The 24,844-nt window shown below is 38.2% G+C and overlaps 1 protein-coding gene and 1 non-coding gene across 2 annotated transcripts in view; one reads left to right on the top strand and one right to left on the bottom strand.

The window, feature by feature from the left end:
* Positions 1–21,956, bottom strand: part of CDH18 (cadherin 18) — a 1,273,978-nt gene extending 1,252,022 nt beyond the window's left edge. The window contains exon 1 of the mRNA XM_070774814.1: positions 21,711–21,956. The gene's annotated coding sequence lies outside the window, so the exon portion shown is untranslated. The remainder of the gene's footprint in view (positions 1–21,710) is intronic.
* TRNAC-GCA (transfer RNA cysteine (anticodon GCA)) lies at positions 18,179–18,250 on the top strand. The gene has a single exon. It is a non-coding gene; the product is annotated as a tRNA-Cys (tRNA).
* Positions 21,957–24,844: the final 2,888 nt, after the last annotated feature.

Genomic DNA, 24,844 nt, shown 5'->3' with positions numbered 1-24,844 from the left:
ATGGAGGAATCTTCAGTGCAGACTGCTAAGTGAAAGAAGCCAATCTTAAAAGGTTACCTACTATTATGATTCCAACTTTGTGACATTTTTGAAAAGGTAAAACTATAGAGACCATAAAAAAGATTAGCAGTTGCCATGAGTTCGGAGGGAGAGATGAATAGGTGGAGCAGAAAGGATTTAAATGGAAAAAATAGATATGGATAATTCCCTTAGTCTAAGCAATTCCAGTTGAATAAGATTATACACACAACTCATTTACTCATTCTTACATTGTAATATCTTTATTATTCATCTTTTCAGATATCAAAAAACTTAAAACAAAATGACTCCTTGCCTTTCATAGTTGAACACATGATTGTATGATACTGTGTTAACACTTGTACCACAAGTCTTAAATCAAGTTGTCTCTTATACACAGAATGGGATGCAATGATTTTTACAATGATACTCAAAGGTTTTGTGAAAAAAAATTAGATGTTAGTTAAAAAATTAAGACTCATATAAACTGGAGATCTATAATACAAAAGAAAACAGGTGACCTACTGTGAACATTCACAAATCCGAAGGGTAAAGGAATTTGGTGGAAACTGATTTTTCAATCATAAGAGTTAATACATGTTATAAACTCTTGAAAGGAGGAAGAGAAATTAGTATCAAGAGTTTTAGAACTGCTAGGGGACAAGGAGCAGTATGAGTTTATTGCTATACATGAAGGAATATAGATATTATTTTTCAATAATGCCTAAGGAATCTTCCTAGAATCAGAGAAGGGCAATATTTGAGGAAACACCTTAGAGAAGGCTTAGGTACTTCAGTAAAATGTAAAATGTAAAAAGTAAAATGTAAAACAGGGTTATTAATTAACATTTTAATAATATGAAATATATAAAGGCATAGTTGCCAAAAATTAATTCAAGTCAGAATACTTTATATAAAAATATTAAAAGACATACTGGTACCATCTAATAAAAATAATACAATTAGATTTAAGTTGTAGAATAACTAAATTTGTTTAGTACTTCTCCATCTTCAATATGCCTATGGATCACTTGTAGATTATTAAAATGTAGATACTAATTCAGCTGACTTTGCTGTATTTCTAACATTTTTAACAAGCTCCTGGTAAATGTCAATCCTACTGGTACACAAATCATACCTTGAGTAGAAAAAGGTTTTTATCGTGATCAACTAATTACTCTACAATATATGGAAAACATAACTCCCAAAGTGGCAGGAAGGTATGACTTCACCATGAATTGATCATTAGCGTAAGACTATTTAGCGTAAGAACAAAAACACATGAGACTCTGCAACAACAACAAAAAACGTTTTTATTTTCTAATACCATTCAGTTGAAAAATAGGACTCAGGGTGGAGTAGGGCAAAGCACAACAGCATCAATAAAAATGTTTTTCATGTTAGGTTTCTGAAAGCATATATAAGATGGTATTCTCTAAACATATTGTTAGTCAGTCACTCAATTGTGTCCAACTCTTTTCAACCCCATGGATGGTAGCCCACCAGGCTCCTCTGACTGTGGGATTCTCTAGGCAAGAATATGCAAGAACACTAGAGTGGGTTGCCATTCCCTTCTCCAAGGAATCTTCCTGATCCAGGGATCAAGCCCAGGTCTTGTACATTGCAGGCAGATTCTTTACCCTCTGAGCCACCAGGGAAGCCACTAAACACATTAACAGTGTCCAAAAGTTCCAAGTTAAAATATTCTAGACACACTTTTCCTTGTTTGACCAGCATTTTAGAGCACTGTTTTTAACAAAACAGATATGTTCTTTTACATTTTTTGCTTATCTATAGCTAGGTTTTGAATGTTCCTTTAATTTTTTTCCATTTAATTATTGACAACCAGTTCAACTTTTTTTTTTTAATAAATGACATAGAAAAAAGAAGCTATTTATATGCTAGTAAATAGTGTTTTAATTAGTGTTCACTGGGTTTGAAAATCTTTTGCTGCTGCAGTTCAGATACCCAGTCACAAGCTTAAATTGAACAGCTGGTTGTGACAGATCTAAAGTATGCTTAGCATGTTTAAAATACTCACTGGTATGTCGAGGAAGTTCTATTGCTTTAGGCAACTCATTTATTTATATTAGATCTAGTACAGCAATGGTCCCAACAGAGCCCCCTTGAACTTCTGTTATTAGCCAAAACAAAATGGAATGCCAACTTAACTCAGGTTGAAATCTGAAATAAAAAAGCTAGTAGAGAGGTCTATATCCAATATATTTGTCCCATATTCTCCAATTGAAGAAATAATCCAAGCACATGTATTCTATTATTATTAACATTTAAGGTAATGACAGAACCTTTGGCCAAGTCAGATCATATTATCTCATTAATTGAAAACATTTAAAGACTTATTCACAAAGTTTATCTTCCTTCAAGTACTATATATAGTATACTTTGGTAATCAATTTGCCTATTTCTCTATGACCAATGGCCCCTGCATCCTCTTAAAGACCCTACATCCAAGCCAAGCTGGCTACCAGCACTTTTCCCAACCCTCCATAATCCCACAATATTCCCCTACCCTCAGTTCTTTCAGGAATTTTTTTCTCACCATTTTACAGACAACTGAAACATTACATTCTCTAGGATACCTTTTCAGAATGAGGGGAAAATAAAACAAAAACAGATAACTGATTTCTTCTTTATTATCTCTCACATTTTGCAAAGCATCTTGCATTAAAAAATATTTTTGGCCATTGTTTCATGCTGTATTATGTTTGCCATTTTGGATTTGAAGAAATCCACCAAAGCTTTTATTTGGCTCTCCCCCACATACTATTGTTATTTTAAGGTCAGAAATCTTGCCATGAATTATTTTTATGTCAAGTATACTTTCAGAAATTAGGGAAAGGTTGACAGAGTGAGTTAACAGAACAACTGAGATCCCTATGATTCTAATTTAGTTCAAAACAGCATACACCATCTGACTACCATGATCTCTGAATTTGGTGGATCACCCTGTATTTTGAAAATTAGCAACACTTCAGAGATAGAAAGCAACTTTTCAGGGATTGATATTTTCTTCTCTGCTTAGTATGGTTACTCTAGAAAGTGGCTGTAGGTTGGTTGGTTTGTTTGAAGATGGTTTGGAGGGAAATTTATAATGGAAAATTCATGCAGTGTGGTTGGTCTTCCCTCAAGGGAACCCACCAACCCTGTTAATCAAGCTGTTCCAGATATGTGAAGCAGCCTTGTTTGAGGACTCGAGTCAGAGGCCAGGCCACTCCACTGTGAGTTGAAGTCATCTTTATGGCCACAAACATAAAATGTGTTGTTATGACTGAATATATTGAGTACAATTTTAGGAACAGCATAATCATTTGGCCGATAGCAAGGATAACAGAAGATAAAAATATCCTTATTAGTAATTAGTTCCTGCTGTTTTTTGGTCATATGACCATCTCAACCTTGTCAGTTATCTCCTTGATTTTTATGCCTCTGGAATCCCTCCATTTGATACAGTGATATCAGGGCTGCTGCTGCTAAGTCGCTTCAGTCGTATCTGACTCTGTGCAACCCCATAGATGACAGCCCAGCAGGTTCCCTCATCCCTGGGATTCTCCAGGCAAGATCACTGGAGTGGGTTGCCATTTCCTTCTCCAATGCATGAAAGTGAAAAGTGAAAGGGAAGTCACTCAGTCGTGTCCGACTATTAGCGACCCCATGGACTGCAGCCTACCAGGCTCCTCTGTCCATGGGATTTTCCAGGCAAGAGTACTGGAGTGGGGTGCCATTGCCTTCTCCGATATCAGGGCACTCATCTCAATAGTAAGAGATGAAAAACCAATGGTGTCATCTCCAACCCTGTCTGAACTGTTGTGGCTAGTACCTGAAAGCTTTTCAAGTGGTCCTTGAAATGTCTGGTATCATTACCTCATATTGAGTTTTCACTGCCTTTTTGAAGAGAGTATCCTCTAAGTCCTTTTGATGGGAGTGATGTGGAAGAGAGAAGGCAGAGAGCTTGCATATGATAAACCCATCCTAACATTCCTCTAAGCTTTTGAACCCTTTCTTCTATTTTATGATAAGTAAGTTATAACATTTCAACCTCCTTGAATTTAGGTCACTGCTAGTAAGCATTTCAATCAACCTACCAATTCACTGAGTGCTACTTCCAGATGTGTAATCAAATCTATTAAATGAGGAATCCCTATTAGGTTCATCCATACTGAGAAATTCAGGCTTCCCAGGTGACACTAGTAGTACAGAACCTTCCTGCCCATTCAGGAGACAAAAGAGACATGGGTTTAATCCCTGGTTGGGAAGATCCCCTGAAGGAAGGGAGGGCAACCCACTCCAGTATTCTTGGCTGGGGAATCTCATGAACACAGGAGACTGCTGGGATACATTCTATGGGGTCACAAAGAGTCAGACAAGACTGAAGCAACTTAGCACGAACACATGCCTATTGATAAATTCAGCACCATCCACCATTATATTTTGTCATTCTTTGTCTAAATTTCTTATAGCACTATATCCGACATATTTCTTGGCTTTTGCTGGTATCAGCAAAACCTTGAAATTATTTTGTGGAGGCTTTTAAACTGTCAAGTTGGAGAAGACACTTGAGAGTCCCTTGGACTGCAAGGAGATCAAACCAACCAAGAATTCCCCAGGCAAGAACACTGGAATAAGTAGCCAAAATCCAGGGGATTTTCTCATCCCAGGGATTGAACTTGGGTCTCCTGCATTGTAGGCAGATTCTTTACTGTCTGAGCCACCAGATAAACCCCATTTATGGAAAAGACCATGTTAAATTCAAGAGAACAGTGAATTGGTCTTTTAAATCTCATGAAAAATTTTACTGTAATTTTGAGATTATCTTCATATATTATTCATGCAATATTTAAAAATTAGCCAAATGAAATGAATAAGCACCTGGGTAGTAAAGATAACAATAAATACAAACTTTTTTTTTTTTTTTTTAATATGCCATCTAGGTTGGTCATAGCTTTTCTGCCAATGAGCAACCATCTTTTAATTTCATGGCTGCAGTCACTATCTGCAGTGATTTTGGAGGCCAAAAAAAGTCTCTGACATGAAGTTATGTGACCAGATGCCATGATCTTAGTTTTCTGAATGTTGAGCTTTAAGCCAACTTTTTCACTATCCTCTTTCACTTTCAACAAGAAGTTCTTTAGTTCTTCTCTTTCTTGCCATAAGGGTGGTGTTACAGTGAATGACAAGGAAGCCTGAAGCACTGCAATACATGGGGTGGTAAAGAGTCAGGATTCTTGACAACACCACATTTCTTAATTTAAATGACTTAAGTAACACAAAAGATGTTTTTCTGGAATTCTCTTGCTTTTTTGATTATTTCTCCTGGCCATCTTGATTCCAGATTGTGCTTTATCCAGCCCAGCATTTCACATGATGAATATAAGTTAAATAAGCAGGGTGACAATATATAGCCTTGACGTACTCCTTTTCCTCTTTGGAACCAGTGTGTTGTTCCATGTCCAGTTCTTTTTTTTTTTTTTTTTTTAATAAAAATTTATTTATTTTAATTGGAGGTTAATTACTTAACAATTTTCTAACTGTTGCTTCTTGACCTGCATAGAGATTTCTCAGGAGTCAGGTAAGGTGGTCTGGTATTCCCATCTCTTTAACAATTTTCCATTTTGTGGTGATCCACACAGTCAAAGGCTTTGGCACAGTCAATAAAGTAGAAGTATATGTTTTTCTGGAACTCTCTTGCTTTGCGGATGGTCCAACAGATGTTCGCAACAGATGTTGATCACTCCAAATGTTCAAACTGGATTTAGAAAAGGCAGAGGAACCAGAGGTCAAATTGCCAACGTCTGTTGGATCATCAAAAAAGCAAGAGGGTTCCAGAAAAACATCTTCTGTGTTACTTACATCACTTAAATTCAGAAATGCGGTGTTGTCAAGAATCCTGACTCTTTACCACCCCATGTATTGCAGTGCTTCAGGCTTCCTTATCCTTCACTGTCTCCTGGAGTTTGCTCAAACTCATGTCCATTGAATCAGTGATGCCATCCAACCATCTCATCCTCTGTTGCCCCCTTCTTCTCCCATCTTCAATCTTTCCCAGCATCAGGGTCTTTGCCAATGAGTCATCACTTTGCATCAGGTGGCCAAAGTATTAGAGCTTCAACTTCAGCATCAGATGTTTAGGAGTGCATTTGTGACCTAAACTCTAATTGTAACATGGAGAAATAGGCAAAAACCTAAGATATGCAGATGATACCACTCTAATGTCAGAAAGTGAAGAGTGACAAAAGGTCTTCTTCATAAAGGTGAAAGAATAGTGAAAAAGCTGGCTTAAAACTCCACGTTCAGAAAACTAACATCATGGCATCCAGTCCATCACCTCATGGCAAAAGAAGGGGAAAGAGTGGAAACAATAACAGATTTTCTTTTATTGGGCTCCAAAATCACTGTGGATGGTGACTGCAGCCATGAATTTAAAAGACACTTGCTCCTTGGAAGAAAAGCTATGACAAACCTAGACAGTATATTTAAAAGCAGAGACTTCACTTTGTAGACTAAAGTCCATATGGTCAAAGCTATGGTTTTTCCAGTAGTCATGTAGGGATGTGAGAGTTGGACCACAAAGAAGTTTGAGTGCTGAGAATTGATGCTTTCAAATTGTGGTGCTGGAGAAGACTCTTGAGAGTTCCTTGGACAACAAGGAAATCAAACCAGTCAATCCAAAAGGAAATCAACCCTGAATATTCATTAAAAGGACTGATGCTGAAGCTGAAATTCCCATACTTTGGCCACTTGATGCAAAGAACTGACTCATTGGAAAAGACGCTGATGCTGGGAAAGACTGAAGACAGAAGGAGTAGGGGACGACAGAGGATGAGATCGTTGGATGGCATCACCAACTCGATGGACATGAGTTTGAGCAATCTCTGGGAGCTGGTGGTGGACAACAAAGCCTGGAGTGCTGCAGTCCATGGGGTCGCAAATAGTTGGACACTACTGTGTGACTGAACTGAACTGATAAGTTAGCTCCTCCCAGCTCACTTTTTCTTGTATCCTTTGAGTGCTTGCAGAGTTCTAGAAGATCTCTGATTCTAATCATGCTGCTGCTGCTAAGTCACTTCAGTCGTGTATGACTCTGTGTGACCCCATAGACAGCAGCCCACCAGGCTCCCCCATCCCTGGGATTCTCCAGGCAAGAACACTGGAGTGGGTTGCCATTTCTTTCTCCAATGCATGAAAGTGAAAAGTGAAAGTGAAGTCGCTCAGTCGTGTATGACCCTCAGTGACCCCATGGACTGCAGCCTACCAGGCTCCTCTGACCATGGGATTTTCCAAGCAAGAATACTGGAGTGGGGTACCATTGCCTTCTAATCATGGGTCAGGTCTAACTAAGGTCTAAATAGGGGGTGATATACTCTTGAGGAAAGTGGACAGTTTTTGCATGGCAAGTCCATCAGGTGGATTTCTGTGGGATCTTCAAGCAAGAGAAATCTAGTCTTCTCAAACAGAAAAAGAAAGACTTTTTTTTTTTCCCTAAGGAATGAGGCTTAGAGAAACTCAGAGTATAATGTTTATCAGCCTAATCCAAACCCACTCAGATGGCTTTTGAAATTTTCTGATTTTCTTGCAATGCCATGATCTAATAATTTAAAGGCATGAACTTTTGTTTATGGTTTGTTTGTCTGTAAGGTCTCATGTATTAAAACAATTATTCCAACTTATAGCTTTGTAATCAGCACCAAATAGTGAGGACAGTTATGACTTGGCTTCAAGATCTTTGCTTCCGAGGGCCCTTCATCATAAGTAAACATATTTGGTTATTTAGTTTATTTGTAAGTCACAGAATACTAGAGATTTCTAGTGTCCTTTTTACCTCTAGCAAATGGTTCACTATTATGCCATGGCCCAGGACATAATCAAATCAGTATCCTAGACCCAACATTAGTATCCTACACCATTTCTATTTTCAACTCTTCTGGTATCAGCTTCTTCAGACAGAAATGAGAAAGGAGAATAGAAATGATAACAGAAAGTTAACAGATACTCTGGAAGACTGAAAACACAGGAAGACAACAGTGAGCTAAGAAAGAGATAGTAAGTGCTGAAAGCAGCTACCACCCGTAAGGCTGGGGAACAAGGGAGAATTTCTGGGTTCTTTTTCTATGATCTTTCAGGTTCAAGTAAATGCTTTTTAAAAGTGACAGGAAGAAACCTTTAATTTACACTCTGTCTTGAAGTATTTCTCCCACCTTTTTTTTTTTTTTTTTTTAACAAAGAACTTTGAAATATTTGTTTTATAAGAACAGCTTATTACAGCTTAATACTTATTAAAGATATAAGAAACCTAAATCATAGAGGAGGGGACCCTGGGGTGAGGGGAAGGGGTCTGCCTGCCTGTCTGTAGTCCTCCACTGAGGGGGGCAATGAAGCCAGTTCTGTGAGAACTGGAATCAGCAGGATATGGGTGGTGGGGAGGTGAAGAGCAGTGTGAAGTAATACTGTCAAGAAGAGCAAACAAGAAAAAAAGAAAAGGAAGAGGCTTTCTTTCATCTTCCTGCCTTCCAACTCCCTCTAGTACTTCCTTGGGGAACATGATAGAAAGCAATCTAGAAAACGAAAAATGTTTCAACAGCCACCATCCACATTAGAGGGTGAGCAGGGTCACATCTGCAGTTAAAAATACAATAATTTCATTACTGACATGGTTTTACTCATAGTCTCCCAATGGGGAGCCCCTAACATATTTTTTATTCATCTCTCTAGCCATTCGAATAGTTAAGAATAAATTCTCATGCCTATTAGCTTCCCAGCAATGTTTCTTGAATGACTGAAGGAATGCTAGCAAGAGAGCCATTTTAAATTCCCTTTTCAATAGGGTGTGGAGAAAAGGGAACCCTCTTACACTGTTGGTGGGAATGCAAACTAGTACAGCCACTATGGAGAACAGTGTGGAGATTCCTTAAAAAACTGGAAATAGAACTGCCTTATGATACAGCAATCCCACTGCTGGGCATACACACTGAGGAAACCAGAAGGGAAAGAGACACGTGTATCCCAATGTTCATCGCAGCACTGTTTATAATAGCCAGGACATGGAAGCAACCTAGATGTCCATCAGCAGATGAATGGATAAGAAAGCAGTGGTACATATACACAATGGAGTATTACTCAGCCATTAAAAAGAATACATTTGAATCAGTTCTAATGCGGTGGATGAAACTGGAGCCTATTATACAGAGTGAAGTAAGCCAGAAAGAAAAACACCAATACAGTATACTAACACATATATATGGAATTTAGAAAGATGGTATTAATAACCCTGTGTACGAGACAGCAAAAGAGACACTGATGTATAGATCAGTCTTATGGACTCTGTGGGAGAGGGAGAGGGCGGGGAGATTTGGGAGAATGGCATTGAAACACGTATAATATCATGTATGAAACGAGTCGCCAGTCCAGGTTCAATGCACGATAGTGGATGCTTGGGGCTGGTGCACTGGGACGACCCAGAGGGATGGTGTGGGGAGGGAGGAGGGAGGAGGGTTCAGGATGGGGAACACATGTATACTAATTAAATAATTTTCTATTAAAGAAAAAAAAAAGAAAAAAAAATAAAGAAATAAATTAAATTAAATTAAAAAAAATAAATTCCCTTTTCAAGCAATGTGGATTCAGAAGCATTTAATGCATATCAACCCTGCTGTTGTTTTTATGCCTGTGATTATGTCAATCACTTTTCTAAGTTTTTTACCCATATGATTTTACTGAACCCTTGGATTATCTCTACAAGGTAAGTGCCATGATCTTCCTTCTTATAAATTGGGTGAAACTCAGGCTTACGAATATTCAAAACAAAAGCCAAAACAAAAAACAAAAAACACCTCTTCTCTAAATTTGGAGCATAAGAGAGGCAATATAATATAGTGTTTTTTTTTTTAATTTATTTATTTTAATTAGAGGCTAATTACTTTACAATATTGTATCGGTTTTGCCATACATCAACATGAATCCGCCACGGGTGTACACATGTTCCCAATCCTGAACCCCTCTCCCACCTCCCTTCTCATACTCTCCCTCTGGGTCATCCCAGTATACCAGCCCCAAGCATCCTGTATCCTGCATCGAAACTGGACTGGCGATACATTTCTTATATGATACTATACATGTTTTAATGCCATTCTCTCAAATCATCCCCCACCCCCTCCCACAGAGTCCAAAAGACTGTTCTGTACATCTGTGTCTCTTTTGCTGTCTCGCATACAGGGTTGTCGTTACCATCTTTCTAAATTCCATATACATGCGTTAGAATAAGCAGATTATACAGAGTGAAGTCAGCCAGAAAGAAAAACACCAATGCAGTATACTAACATAGTGTTTTAAAAATATATTCCAGAGATAGAAAGACCTGAATTTGAAATTCAGGCTCTCTGTTTCTCTTTTTTCTTCTATCAAACAAATTTCAAAATTGGGTTTCAGCAATTTAATTTAAAAAACCTCCAGCATTCTTTCTTGGCAAAAATGTTGTTGCTTTGAGTCAAAGTGTTCTGTCTTTAGCAGAAACAGTTTATCAAGGAATATTCATGGCAAAGAATTGGTCAGTTCTCTAGTTCCAAGCCAAGAAGTCATATTGATTTATGACGAAGCACTCAATAACTAGATGGCAAAATGATACCGAGTACTTGTACCAGCCAGCAAGTAAACTTTATGTACACCTGTGGTGGATTCATGTTGATGTATGGCGAAACCAATACAATATTGTAAAGTAATTAGCCTCCAGTTAAAATAAATAAATTTAAATTAAAAAAAAAATAAAGTAGAGAAACAAAAAGAATGACAAAAAAAGAGAAAAAGAACATTAAAAGCACATTTAAATTATTAAATGAATGTCCAAAAAGGGTATTTCAGAATAAGTTAATTTACAAGAAGAAAATATGCCAAGACACATATCCACACGCAGAAAAGAAGATGGTGACAGAAAGCAATGGAACTGTAAGTATTTCTTCCTATCTGTTCTTTTGCAGGACCTTTAAACATCTTCAGAGACCAGTGGTTTTATTTATGCTTCATATAGACCTTGATCTGTGCATTGTTTCAAGAGACTTTCCAAAATTTAATTAGCATGTTAGCAAAATAGTTCAGTTGCTTGGCTCTTCTTTCAGTACATTTTAAATTCAAATCAATGCCCCAAAAGGGAACATAAACAAATCTCCAGCTTGTATTCTGCCTTAAAGTGCTTTCTTTTACCAAATACCTTAAATTTTGTTTTCTGAGGGGTATCTAATAGTACACACTGTATAATGACATGTATATGTCTCTTACAGTTAGAAAATGCTATGGATAAATACAGGGTCATTATACAGTGTGTATGGATGTGAGAGTTGGACTGTGAAGAAGGCTGAGCACCGAAGAATTGATGCTTTTGAACTGTGGTGTTAGAGAAGACTCTTGAGAGTCCCTTGGACTGCAAGGAGATCCAACCAGTCCATTCTGAAGGAGATCAGCCCTGGGATTTCTTTGGAAGGAATGATGCTAAAGCTGAAACTCCAGTACTTTGGCCACCTCATGCGAAGAGTTGACTCATTTGAAAAGACTCTGATGCTGGGAGGGATTGGGGGCAGGAGGAGAAGGGGACGACAGAAGATGAGATGGCTGGATGGCATCACTGACTTGATGGACGTGAGTCTGAGTGAACTCCGGGAGTTGGCGATGGACAGGGAGGCCTGGCGTGCTGCAATTCATGGGGTCGCAAAGAGTCAGACACGACTGAGCAACTGAACTAAACTGAACTTTACCTTCATGTAGGGCTTCCCCAATGGCTCAGTGGGTAAAGAATCTGCCTGCAACACAGGAGACACAGGTTCAATACCTGGGTCATGAAGATCCCCTGCAGAAGGAAATGGCAACCCACTCCGGTATTCTGGCCTGGAAAATCTCATGGACAGAGAAGCCTGATGGGCTTCAGTCCATGGGGTCGCAAAGAGTCGGATACACCGAGCAACTAACACATACATACCTTCATGTAAGAACTTCCCTGGTAGCTCAGACGATAAACAATCTGGCTGCAGTGTAGGAGACCCTGTTTCAATCCCTGGGTCGGGAAGATCCCCTCGAGAAGAATGTGGCAACCCACTCCAGGATTCTTGCCTAAATAATTCCATGGATAGATCATGGGGTTGCAAAGAGTCAGACACAAATAAGCAACTAGAACTTTCACCTACCTTCATGTAAGGATTAGCACATGAGAACTTTCCACCAAATGGAATGCCCCTCTTTTATTTAAATCAAAAGAAAGGAGGAGAAAAGGCAAGGATATTGGAGACATGACAAAATTATTTGCAAAGTTTATTTATAAGAATTAACGTTTTGGTTTTTGTTGTGATGTTCAGTCACCAAGTCGTGTCTGACCCTTTGCAACCCCACGGACTACAGCATGCCAGTCTTCCTTGTCTGCCACAATTTCCTGGAGTTTGCCCAAGTTCAAGTGCATTGAACTGGTGGTGTATTCCTTCAACTCACAGGCATTAATCAGTTCTATGAAACTGCACTTTAAGGAATGAAAAAAAAAATTACAAAAGATTATCTTTCACTCATACAGTTTGCATAGAATGATATAATAAAGACACAATTGATGTAATGATTATTAATGTGAGGTTTTATGTGATAAATAGTAGAGGCATTCTCAACAACAATTTGTACAAATATTGGTAATATTTGAATTGGTAAAGAATGAGAGAAAGACAAAATCAGTAAGACTATCAGAAGCAAAAATTGAAAGTTGAGAGAAAGTACTTTGGGGAAAGGGAAAAGGTAGCTTAGCTTGAGCTCAGAGTGATCACCAATGACATCAGAGATTGGTCAAGGCTGGATTATGAAAAATGTCAATCTGCCTGAGGATTTTTCTTTTTAACTTTTAACTAATATAAAAGAAATTGCAACCCATTAAAATATGGCTAGAAAGTACAATAAGGAAAGGGAAAGAAGAGGATTGACACAATGAAATCAGAGTGGATGCTATTACAGTACATGGTGTTGCAAGAGTCATACACAACTTAGTGATTGAAAAAAAACAATTGTGTTTTATGAGTCTTTATGTCACTTAATTCAATCACAGTGCTTGAAAAAATATAAAATTATGGTTATATCCGATTACTGACAAGAATTCCTTAATTGTTCTAATGTATACATTCATTGGGCTTCCCTGGTGGCTCAGTTGGTAAAGAATCTGCCTACAATGCAGGAGACCTGGGTTCAATCCCTGGGCTTGGGAATAACCCTGGAAAAGGGAAAAGCTACTCACTCCTGTATTCTGGCCTGGAGAATTCCATGGACTACATGGAATTCATGGGGTCACAAAGAATTGAACATAACAGAACGACTTTCACTTTCATACATTCATTACACCAGAGCCCTAAATTGTGACTAGCAAATGTGAGTTACAAATAATGGATGGCCCCCTCTCTGCCAAATACATACCCTGTCCAATTGATTATGGACTTTGAATTATGTTTTCTGCAGATCCATAATGTCCCTTAGACTTATTCTCAACATGGCACAAGTAGCTATCACCAACCCAAAATATATATCAAAAACAGCAATGAGAAATACTGTATACTTATGAGAATGACTAAAATACAAACCACTGACAACAAATTCTGGAAGGATATGGAGTAACAGGGACTATGCTGATTGAGAATACAAATGAATTGGAAAGCTATATTCACACAAACAACGTGCATCTGACGTTTAAAGCAAGTTTATTCAGAAACACCGAAACTTGGAAGCGACCACGATGTCTCTCAGTAGATAAATGGGTAAACAAACTATGATTAACCTATACGATGGAATATTATTCAGCAGTAAAGTGAAATGAGACCAAGCTTTCAAAATACATAAAGGAACTTAACGCATGTTACTGAGTGAAATAAGGCAATCCGAAAAGAGCCCATATTGTATGATTACAATCATAAGACATTCTTGTAAAGACAAAATTATGCAGACAGTAAAAAGATCAGAGGTTCAGAGAGAGGAAGGGGCAAAGGCATAAATAAATAGGTGAAACTCTGGAATTTTAGGGCGATGGAATTTTAATCAGGTATAGGTCATTTGTATATAAAACTATGCATTTGTCATAACCCATAGAATGTACAATACAAGGACTTGAACACTAACATGAACCATGTGGTGGTGATTTAGTCACCAAGTCATTTCCAGCTTTGTGACCCCATGAACTGTAGCCTGACAGACTCCTCTGTTCCTGAGATTTCCCAGGCAAGAATCCTGGAGAGGGTTGCCGTTTTCTTCTCCAGGGGAATCTTCCTGACCCAGGGATTGAACCCATGTCTCCTGCTTTGCAGGCGGATCCTTTACCACTGAGCCACAAGAGAAGGTAAACTACAGACTTTACATAATAATATTTTATTAGTAATGGCTCATTCATCACTACAACTGCATCTTGAAAATGCCAAATAGTAATAGCAGGAGAAACTAGCATGGCTAGGGGAGGAAGCTAGCAGTGTAGAGAGGAGATGGATGTAGACATGAGCAGCATATGTCACTTCCTCTCATTTTTCAGTAAACCTAAACCTAATCTAAAAATTTAATTATTCATTTAAAAAATGGATATATTGTAGATGTTTGAAACCCATTTGACATGTCTGCTTTAGAATGGGATATTTTCCCATTTTCTTTTTCCTTGCAATCATAGGTTAGATTTGACTACTTGACCTGAGTGGTATTTGTATAACTTTTAGACAAGTAATAAAGTTCACTCTTATTTTTACCTACATATGATCCATTCTATGATAAATAGAATGCATAATAATAACTATTTTCTATTATTTTCAGTAGCCCTGTGGAAAAATCCTCATATATAATTTAGAGTAACTGGAATTGGATAAAAAACAAGATTTAAGGATTCAGTTACATGACTCAAGACACAGTTTTAATGGAAATGAAACAATCCCCATTAGAAGAGACATCAGTTCAGTTCAGTTGCTCAGTTATGTCCAACTCTTTGCAACCCCATGGGCTGCAGCACGCCAGGCCTCCTTGTTCATCACCAACTCCCAGAGTTTACCCAAACTCATGTCCATTGAGTCAGTGATGCCATCCAGCCATCTCATCCTCCATCGCCCCTTCTTCTCCCATCTTCAATCTTTCCCAGCATCAGGGTCTTTTCCAGTGAGTCAGCTCTTCACATCAGGTGGCCAAAGTATTGGAGTTTCAGCTTCAACATCAGTCCTTCCAATGAACACTCAGGACTGATTTCTTTAGGATGGACTGGTTGGATCTCCTTGCAGTCAAAGGGACTCTCAGAGTCTTCTCCAATACCACAGTTCAAAAGCATCAATTCTTTGGTGCTCAGCTTTCTTAATAGTCCAACTCTCACATCCATACATGACCACTAGAAAAACCATAGCCTTGACTAGATGGACCTCTGTTAGCAAAGTAATGTCTCTGCTTTTGAATATGCTATCTAGGTTGGTCATAACTTTCCTTCCAAGGAGCAAGTGTCTTTTAATTTCATGACCGCAGTCACCATCTGCAGTGATTTTGGAGCCTCCCAAAATAAAGTCTGCCACTGTTTCCACTGTTTGCCCATCTATTTGCCATGAAGTGATGGGATAGGATGCCATGATTTTAGTTTTTTGAGTGTTGAGTTTTAAGCCAGCTTTTTTACTCTCCTCTTTCACTTTCATCTAGAGGCTCTTTAGTTCTTCTTCACTTTCTGCCCTAAGTGTGGTGTCATATGCATATCTGAGGTAATTGATATTTGTTCCAGCAATCTTGATTCCAGCTTGTATATGGATCAATCTAGTGAAAGTGAAGTCGCTCAGTCATGTCCGACTCTTTGCGACCCCATAGACTGTAGCCTACCAGGCTCCTCTGTCCATGGGATTTTCCAGGCAACAGTACTGGAGTGGCTTGCCATTTCCTTCTCCAGGGGATCTTCCCAACCCAGGGCTCGAACCCGGGTCTCCTGCATTATAGACAGATGCTTTACCATCTGAGCCAAAATCTAAGGTCATACCTAAGCAAATTCTAATGTTACATATTTAGAGGTAATCATATTGGCCAGGTAAGTATGTGTGCAGTGGCGGGGATTTAAGTACAGTGAGGACAAATTATAAAGAGAAAAGTGGAAGCTATAGAACACAGTTCAGGTCACATATTAAAGGTGATTATATTTTTATTCTATTCAAACTGTATAAAAATTACACTGATATACTCACATATGTATTCTCAACCAATCATATACACACATAGTTTCACAAAAACAAATAAGCTCAGGAGTGATTTTAAAAGTGGAATTCAATTAATTGGTAGTAGCAACAACAGCAATAACTATAAGCACATGCATGCTTTCTAATTATTTACATCCTATATCTCAATCTATAAGATTAAATTCAATAGGAGTTATCTTGTTTCCTGAGAAAGTCTGATATTAGGCTATGATATTAGTAGTTTTCCATACCAGGCATTGATTTTTCTACTTTTCACACCTTTATAGAGATCTATCCTTATATTATGTGAGGTATAGAAAGTTACATTTCAGTAGTATTTTTACCATTTTACCATTAAACATGAATAATTAACATGCAACACACACACACACACACACACATATATATATATATATATATCTTAGTTCTGGGTAAAAGTTTTTATATAAAAAAGCATCACATACTGCCACTAACTCTCATGTCTTTGTCTTGGTTTTTAACTCAGCCCTTTTCCCCTATCCCCCGTGATGCTCTACTACCACTAGTACTACCTGCTCTCTCACTCAGTCGTGTCCTACTCTTTGTGGTCTCATGGACTGTAGCTCACCATGCTCCTCTGTCCATGGAATTTTCCAGGCAAGAAAACTGGAGTGGGTAGCCATTTCCTACTCCAGGGGATCTTCCTCACCTAGGAATCAAACCCATGTCTCTTGTGTCTCCTGCATTGGCAGATGGATTCTTTATCACTAGCACGACCTGGGATGCCCAGTTTTTGTTCAGTCACTAATAACAATGTCTGCAACCCTATGGATTACAGCACGCCAGGATTCTCTGTCCTTCACTACCTCCCGGAGTTTGCTCAAATTCGTGTGCACTGAGTTGCTGATGCCACACAATCATCTCATGCTCTGCTGCTCCCTTCTCCTCCTGCCTTCAATCTTTCCCAACATCAGGGTCTTTCCCTATGATGTCCTACTTTAACATAAAAGACAGCCTCTTTTTAGAAGAGGCAAATTAAATTTCTTAAAATATTTTTCATTATTGATTACATCGACTTATAGGATTAAGATTCCCACTCAAAGTTTATTACTCAATAAATCACATTAAGTAAATATAATTTTGTGAGAAAAACTACATTAGACCATATGCCAGCCTATTTCAGATATACTTGGGATGATTACCACATAGCTATATATATTATACTGCTGCTGCTGCTGCTGCTGCTAAGTCGCTTCAGTTGTGTCTGACTCTGTGTGACCCCAGAGATGGCAGCCCACCAGGCTCTCCCACGCCTGGGATTCTCCAGGCAAGAACACTGGAGCGGGTTGCCATTTCCTTCTCCAATGCATAAAAGCAAAAAGTGAAAGTAAAGTCGCTCGGTCGTGTCCGACTCTTCGAGACCCCATGGACTGCGCCCTACCAGGTTCCTCCGTCCGTGGGATTTTCCAGGCAAGAGTACTGGAGTGGGGTGACATCGTCTTCTCTGATATATATTATACTAGTTGTATTCAAAATTCACTTCTTTCAAGGTATGCAAATTTTCTGACAAAGGATAAAATCCTTACACATTTACTTTCAAAATACCAGTAAATGAAATGACTGTACCATGCCTATCTTCCCATTTTATTCAAGCAACTACTCTTCCACCCTGATAAGTCAATGAACCTTTAATAAAGGATTGGGATTCCATAATTCATTGTCAAGAATCCCTTCCCTCCTTGCACTTTCTGACATAAAATCTCAGAAAGTAGATTTTACCTTTTATTATTTCCTGGAGTTGTCATCATGTGATGAAATGTCTAGACCTACCAAATAGATTGTTTTTGCACAGAGACCTCATTAAGTGTCGACTGATTCCCAAATAAAACAGCAGCCAGGATACATCTTTAGCCGCTCTGGAAATGTGAGGACTGTGTTTCCATTTATTAAGAAAGGCTGCAGTGTAATTCAATGTGTATGGCTTCCACAGGGCTTCCCTGGTGACTCAGTTGGTAAAGAATCTGTCTGCAATACAGAAGACCCAGGTTCAATCCCTGGCTGGGGAAGATCCCCCAGAGAAGGAAATGGAAACCCACTCCAGTATTCTTGCATGGAGAATTCCATGGACAGAGGAGATTGGTGGGCTATATAGTCCATGGGGTCGCAAATAGTCAAACGTGACTTAGTGACTAAACCATGGCTTCCATAAGTGATACAGGAAATACCTTTATCCTGACAATAAGCCCTTGCATCACCCTCTGTGTACATGTATGAAAGCTTCATACAGAATGATGAAGAATTTGAAGAGGAGGCGCTAGTGGAAAATAATCCACCTGCCAATGCAGGAGACACAAGGGATGCAGGTTCAATCTCTGGGACAGAAAGACCCCCGGGACTAGGAAATGGCACTCCACTCCAGTATTTTTGTCTTAAAAATTCCATGAGCAGTGGAGCCTGGAAGGCTACAGTCCATGGGGCTGCAAAGAGTTAGATATTACTGAGTGACTAAGCACACACACAGATTTAAAAATATAGCTTCTGAATGTGTATAGATAGTGACACCATTCTATTATTTTCAACTCTTCCATGTCTGTTTTTGTAGAAAATAAGTAATATTCTCTTAGCTCCCTGCTGTTCTCTTCTGGAAGCAAATTGCATGTGAGCCCAGAGTCACTCATTCTGTCTACGTGGTTCACAGTTATTTGCAGACAATTGTAAAAGAAGTGTCCTCCCTTTAGTTTTTTCCTTATACGAACATTTATGATGCTAGTTGCATAATATATAACCTTTGTATTTTCTTAAAATCAGTCATTTTAATATTTGAAGCCTCTGTTATTTTCAAAAATTAAACCTTTTGTGTATAAGAATATTTGAAAGAGAAAACATAAAAAGCGTAAGATACATTCACTTTCTTGTGAAAACGAAGAATTTTTGTTGATCTGAAAACTTTTCTTTTTGTGGGGAATAGGAGAAACCTACTTCAAGCAGCACTCAACATTTTTAAAACAGGTAAATACTTTAAGAAAGCAGTAGAACCTCTCACAGTGAAACCACTGTGTATAACACAGGAAGAAAGAGCCCCCTAATGGTGCGAATACCTATAAAAATCAGAATAGGTGGTGCTTGCTCAGTTCTTATTGATTCACTAAGCCTGAAAGACATCTGATACTATGGAAATGAATGGAAAGTTGAATAAAATGTCAGATGGAGCCCTCCAAAGATGGTATAGAAAAGTGAAAATTCCTGAGCTGAATTGACTAAACTGCTGAATTTCAGATCTAGACTGGTTTATATACATGACTGCTAGGATACATGTCTTCATGCCTGCTGAGAGGCACTGATCTGACATGCAGGAGCCATATTAATTACATAGTTGGGAAGTGTGAAATATTATTTTTTAAAATAACACTTTTTTTCCCCCCAATTATGATACAATTTCCTTTTAAGAAGATGGGGAAGCAAATCCCTCACAGGGTTAAGCACTGAAATTGTAAAATAACAAAACAAAAGAGAATCAAAGTAATACCGTAAGCTAAGAAGGATGCCTAAATATCAATTTAAAGAAGTATTTTAAAAATCTGTTAAAGGAGATATAAGCCTAATATGTGAAAAATTAAGGATGAAGATTTACAGCTGTCCATACTAAAGAATTAATTAAATTTTCTCATATAATCATACAACACAATTGAGAATTTCTTACTGTGTTTTCCCCAATAGAACCCATAAATAAGTGCTATAAGGAAAATATACTGCATAAGTACCTGACACTAATACTGTTGCAACAAAGTAATGAAATTTTAAATAATTTTGTGTATTAAATATAGAAACTATAAGAGTAATTCACTAAATCTTAAGTATATCCTTTGTTGAAATGTGTTATATTATTTGTAAAAATAATAAAATAAAAGGATTAAAACACTACTTTGTATTTGAACAAAAAGTTAGCATAATTAAACAAAATTGTAACTGATTTAACATAAATGCTATATGTGGATTTGATACAATAGTGCTAATATACACATAGTTTCTCAAATATGATACCCAAAAAGATGGGTTTTTTTTAATGACTCAATTCAAAGTTTAAAAATTTAGTATTCTCCAATACATATTTCTATTCCTTTAGTCAAAATGCAGTTTAAAAAGTCTACATTAATGATACAATCATTCCCTTCTGATATGGCTACTACAAATAGAAATATCTAGGTAGTTGTAATATTTACTTAAAAAATATGAAAATATTATTCACATTTGGAAAACGAAATAGATATCATAAAAAGTTATGCTTTTCAAGGATGTAGTTATGTTTAAACACAAGTGAGGGTGAAATATACACAAATACTGCCTTTCAGAGAATGTAACATGAAGAAGTTCAGCTACACTGTCTAACAGGTTTTTGGCCATCACCTTCTCATGTGAAACACTGTATAACATATTTAAAAGTTTTGTGGACTTATCACAGATGGAAGCTTGGTTGATTAGAGGAGTGACTCAGGAAACTTTACTTGAAACTGACAATCCAAACAGCTCTTAGAATACAATACCTCACTTGATTGATCCCAGACCAAATAAATTGCCATCAAAAAATCTCACAAACCATTTTAGTCCTAGCAAGGATGAAATAAATCCTTTATGTCTGATGTCACAATGCTGTCTCGTTAACAGTTGACATTTGTGACCTATAAACCTGAGGTTAACCAACCATATCAGTACTGCGTTGCCCCAACCCACCATTCCTATTCCATCCCATCACTTTCAGCAGAAACATGAAAAAAATCCCTGTTACCAGAAGATAATTTAATATGTGCAAAGTTCCCATATATTCACAGATACTTTACCAGCGCTTACCTTCACTGACACTGAAATTAACTGAGAGAACTGTAGCTCTAGTACTAGCTGAACATATCCACACTCATATTTCCCTGCCTGAGCTCAGTACTTTCTTAAGACCAAATTCTAGCTGTCAATAACTTAGCTATAATAAGATGGCAGTCTAATGCCAAATCATTTAAGATGCATCATATTTATGTTGAATTAAGACTGCAATCAAAAGACAGATTTAGGGGGAAAAATTGACAATCACTGAAAAGCACACAGTAGCTTCTATGCATGAAATATAATAGTAGACATTTAATGCAGCAGTGGTCCTTTCCTGCTTGGCTATTATTTCTCAAAGTTGCTTAACAGCTAAGAGCCATATATGTGCACATATTTCAGGGCTGTCACCAAAAATGCTCTTTTTTAGTGTGAACTTTGCTTATTTCTCTTCTTCACACAGATGATCTACTCATAAACTTATAATCCAGTGGTTTTATAAAACAGAAAAAGAAACTTACATATCCCTGGAGATAAAATAGCAAATATACTCATATAAATATGCATTAACACATTCCTAAATCCACATGCCTGTATACTGTATTAAGTTTAATATATCACCGAAACTCAATTTTTAAAGCACGCAAAGCTCTGATGTATTTTACTGTGGATGTCTCAAGAAGAAATCCAGAGAGAAAAATTTAATTTTCTTACCAGGAGCCGGACACGGTTTCTATTCAACTCGGGAACAACGTGGGGCTGGAAAGGGAACTTGATTGGGGTTTTCTTTTCAAAATCCTCGTTAATGAAGCAGGAGTGGATGAACTATTCCAAGGTGAAGTCTGTTATTTCTTTCAGGGGCTCGGAGCTGACATCCTCTTGTGAAAGAAAAGATGCCTCAGTAAGTTGTTGACTGAGGGAGCTGCGGAGCAAGGCGCTGGGCACGGCAGTCACACAGGGATGCGCTGGAAGGCGCCTGCCTCCCTCCCACCCCGCACTCTGCGTCCCCCGCTCTCCTTTTCACCCTGAGGCTCACTTAGCTCCGAGTCTCCGCTCTCGCTGCTGCTGTATAATCAATCTAGCCTGTCTGAAGCTAATAGTCCTCTATTTAACCAGCCAATCAATAGGAAGGATTCCACTGCTAGTCCCAAGAGTCTGTTTCCAAGTGTGGTACAAACAGGAAGAGTTTTGCCAGCAGTTTAGCCAAATATTTTTTCATTATTTCATCTCCCGTTAGAGATAGGGCTAGAGAGAGCAGAGGCTCAGAGCAAGCTTCCTATGATTGCAGATTTCTGCATGTAAAAAAAATGTACCTCTTCTTTTTCATCTGATACTAATTTATAATTACACACCTGCTATTCATCATCATTTAGGAATTACAACAGTTGCATATGTGATTTAAAAAAAGCTTTCTCATTCAAATATATGAGAAAAATACAAGAACAAAATTACACACAAGGACAGTTTTTGTTTTTTTTTCCCCCTGAAAACAACAGTGCCTTCAGAACCTATATGGCTTGGATCAATTAAAGAATACCCCATTATACTGATGGATGTTAAAAGTTATTCATTTAATTCTAGGAAAATAGCGAAGTGTAGTGTTTTTATCAAAAGGAAAGAGAAGCAGTGTTCGTAGATTTTATTGAACTAGAGCCTGAGTCAGACCTCAGTGTGTAAAATGTTTTTCAATTTTATAGCATAAATCTAGGAAAGCATCCCTCCGAATGTATCAAACAGAACATTTCACACCTGATTCATCCCTTCAAGGTTAAGAAGATTTTCTTCTTAAAGTGACACATTGACTGCTCATCTCCTGTAACTGACCGTAATAAAGAAGCACAAAGTGAGCCACTGAAGACCAGACTGGCTTTTTATTCCCCAGATACTTCTAAGGGGAATAAAAACCATAAAAATAAAAGAACATTTGTGGTCAATTTGGTCTTGGTTTGTAAACTGGCCCCAGAAGACAAGGAGAGACCTAGGAAAGAGGCAGCCACTTGGGCTGGGTGGGGGGCAGGTTTAATAAATAGGAGACTCACCTGCCAGGCTTGCGTTGGTGGCCCCAGGATGCGTGGATCTCTGCATCTGCCTGCCAGACGATTAAGAATTTATACGGAGGCCTGAACTAGGTTCATGTACACCATCCACCTGGTCTCGGCAATGCATTTCTCTCTCAAGGTTGTGTCCTTGAATGTGGCTTCCACTGTGGGAATGGCAGGCAGGATGTACGTTCCCAGGACGGGGAGGAGTGATGAACCTCTGTTTTTCTGGGGTCCAGCTCTCTGGTTCAGGCTGCAGTCACATCCTCTTGATGACCTCCTCCAACACTTAGCCAAACCCTAGAAATGCAGACTCCTTTCATTTCTAATTAGGAAGCGGTTGCTTATTTCAGTTTCACACTGCTTGGTCAACCAACCTTCTAGTCACTTTTTCTTGGTAATAATACATTATGGCTCTCATTAAACTAAATTGTATAGGAATACTTAACTACACCACAATTCTCAGCTGGAATTAAATTCCAGGCCATAGCCCTTGTAGCTACAACTTTCAACATTATGTAACATGAATAAAAGTTTGGAATATGTGCTAAGATATCTTGTAAATGAAGACCAAAAAGACCATAAGAAAGGTAATGGACATGGAGTCACACTCAAAGTTCAAATTATCAAGTGTTGTAACACTTATTAGAGGCAAACTTCCTCTATATAATCAACTCAGTTCAGCAAATATTTATTGAGCAACTCTTTGTATCAGGCCTTGTACTCTCGGTAATACAAAAGTAATTAAGTAAAGGAGAGAACAAGCTTCTTTGTATGCTTGGTGTTTTCAGAGCACTGTAGTAGGACAAGTCAATCTTTTAGGAGTGTACATCCTGGTGAGTAGATAAGAAATCCTCAGGTAAGCAACATACAAAGGGAGAGCATTCAGTTCTTGCCTTCTTTAGCATTAGTTCAAAGGGCAAGGTACTCAAAAGCAAGATCATTCCTCCTCTAGGAAAACAGAAAGAGTCTGTAAAAACCATACCATTTGCAATGACCTTATTAAAGAGAAAAAAAAAAAAAGATCTTACTGGCAGAGGGAAAGGAGCAACAGAGGGAAGAGAGAGAAGCAAAACTTTGGGGTCAAAGGAAGCAGGAGATGGGGAAGGGGTAGAGCTAAGTGGGAAGCTGGCCGGAGGATCTTGAATGCTAGCTGAGAATAAGCAACTGGATAATTGGGAGCCTTTCAATTTCTTTCTTTTTCTTTTTTTAACAGAAAACCAATAACATTTCAAATGTGCTTTTGGGAACTATTGCCAAATTGACCTCTGTATGCCTGTGCTGGGTTAAATCTCAGAGTTTTGGGTTAAGTAGAAAGAAATAACTTTCCTACTTTGACAGGCAGAGGGAGCCACAGTGGGATAATGCCCTCAAAACTGTGTCCCACCCCAGAGGGAGCAGTGAAATGTCTCATAGTGTTTCAGGAGCAGGGTGGGATGAGCTCATGAACATTCTTCTGATTGATTGGTGGGGAGGTAACTGAGAATCAGCATCATCAACATTGTGGCTCCAAGTGGTTCATGGTCTCTGTGCTTGTGGGCAGTGTGTGTGTGTGTGTGTGTGTGTGTGTGTGTCTCAGTTGGTCAGTGTGGGCAGCATACAGTTAACTTTTTCCACCTGGTGTGGGTTTCAATAACTGCAAAATAGCTCAGAGGACTTGACTCAGAATATTGCCTATAGCTCTTGAGGAAGAACTAAAAGTCCTTGACTTTGTTTAATGACTAATGTATTACTTTGTTTTGCTTGATTATTTTCCTTTCTTTCTGTGGTTTCTTACTTACCTGACTAAATTTATTATGTGACTAAGAT

Source organism: Bos indicus, chromosome 20 (genome assembly GCF_029378745.1).
Source record: "Bos indicus isolate NIAB-ARS_2022 breed Sahiwal x Tharparkar chromosome 20, NIAB-ARS_B.indTharparkar_mat_pri_1.0, whole genome shotgun sequence".
In the NCBI taxonomy this organism is placed as follows: domain Eukaryota; kingdom Metazoa; phylum Chordata; class Mammalia; order Artiodactyla; family Bovidae; genus Bos; species Bos indicus.
This window is presented reverse-complemented; position numbering and strand designations above follow the sequence as displayed.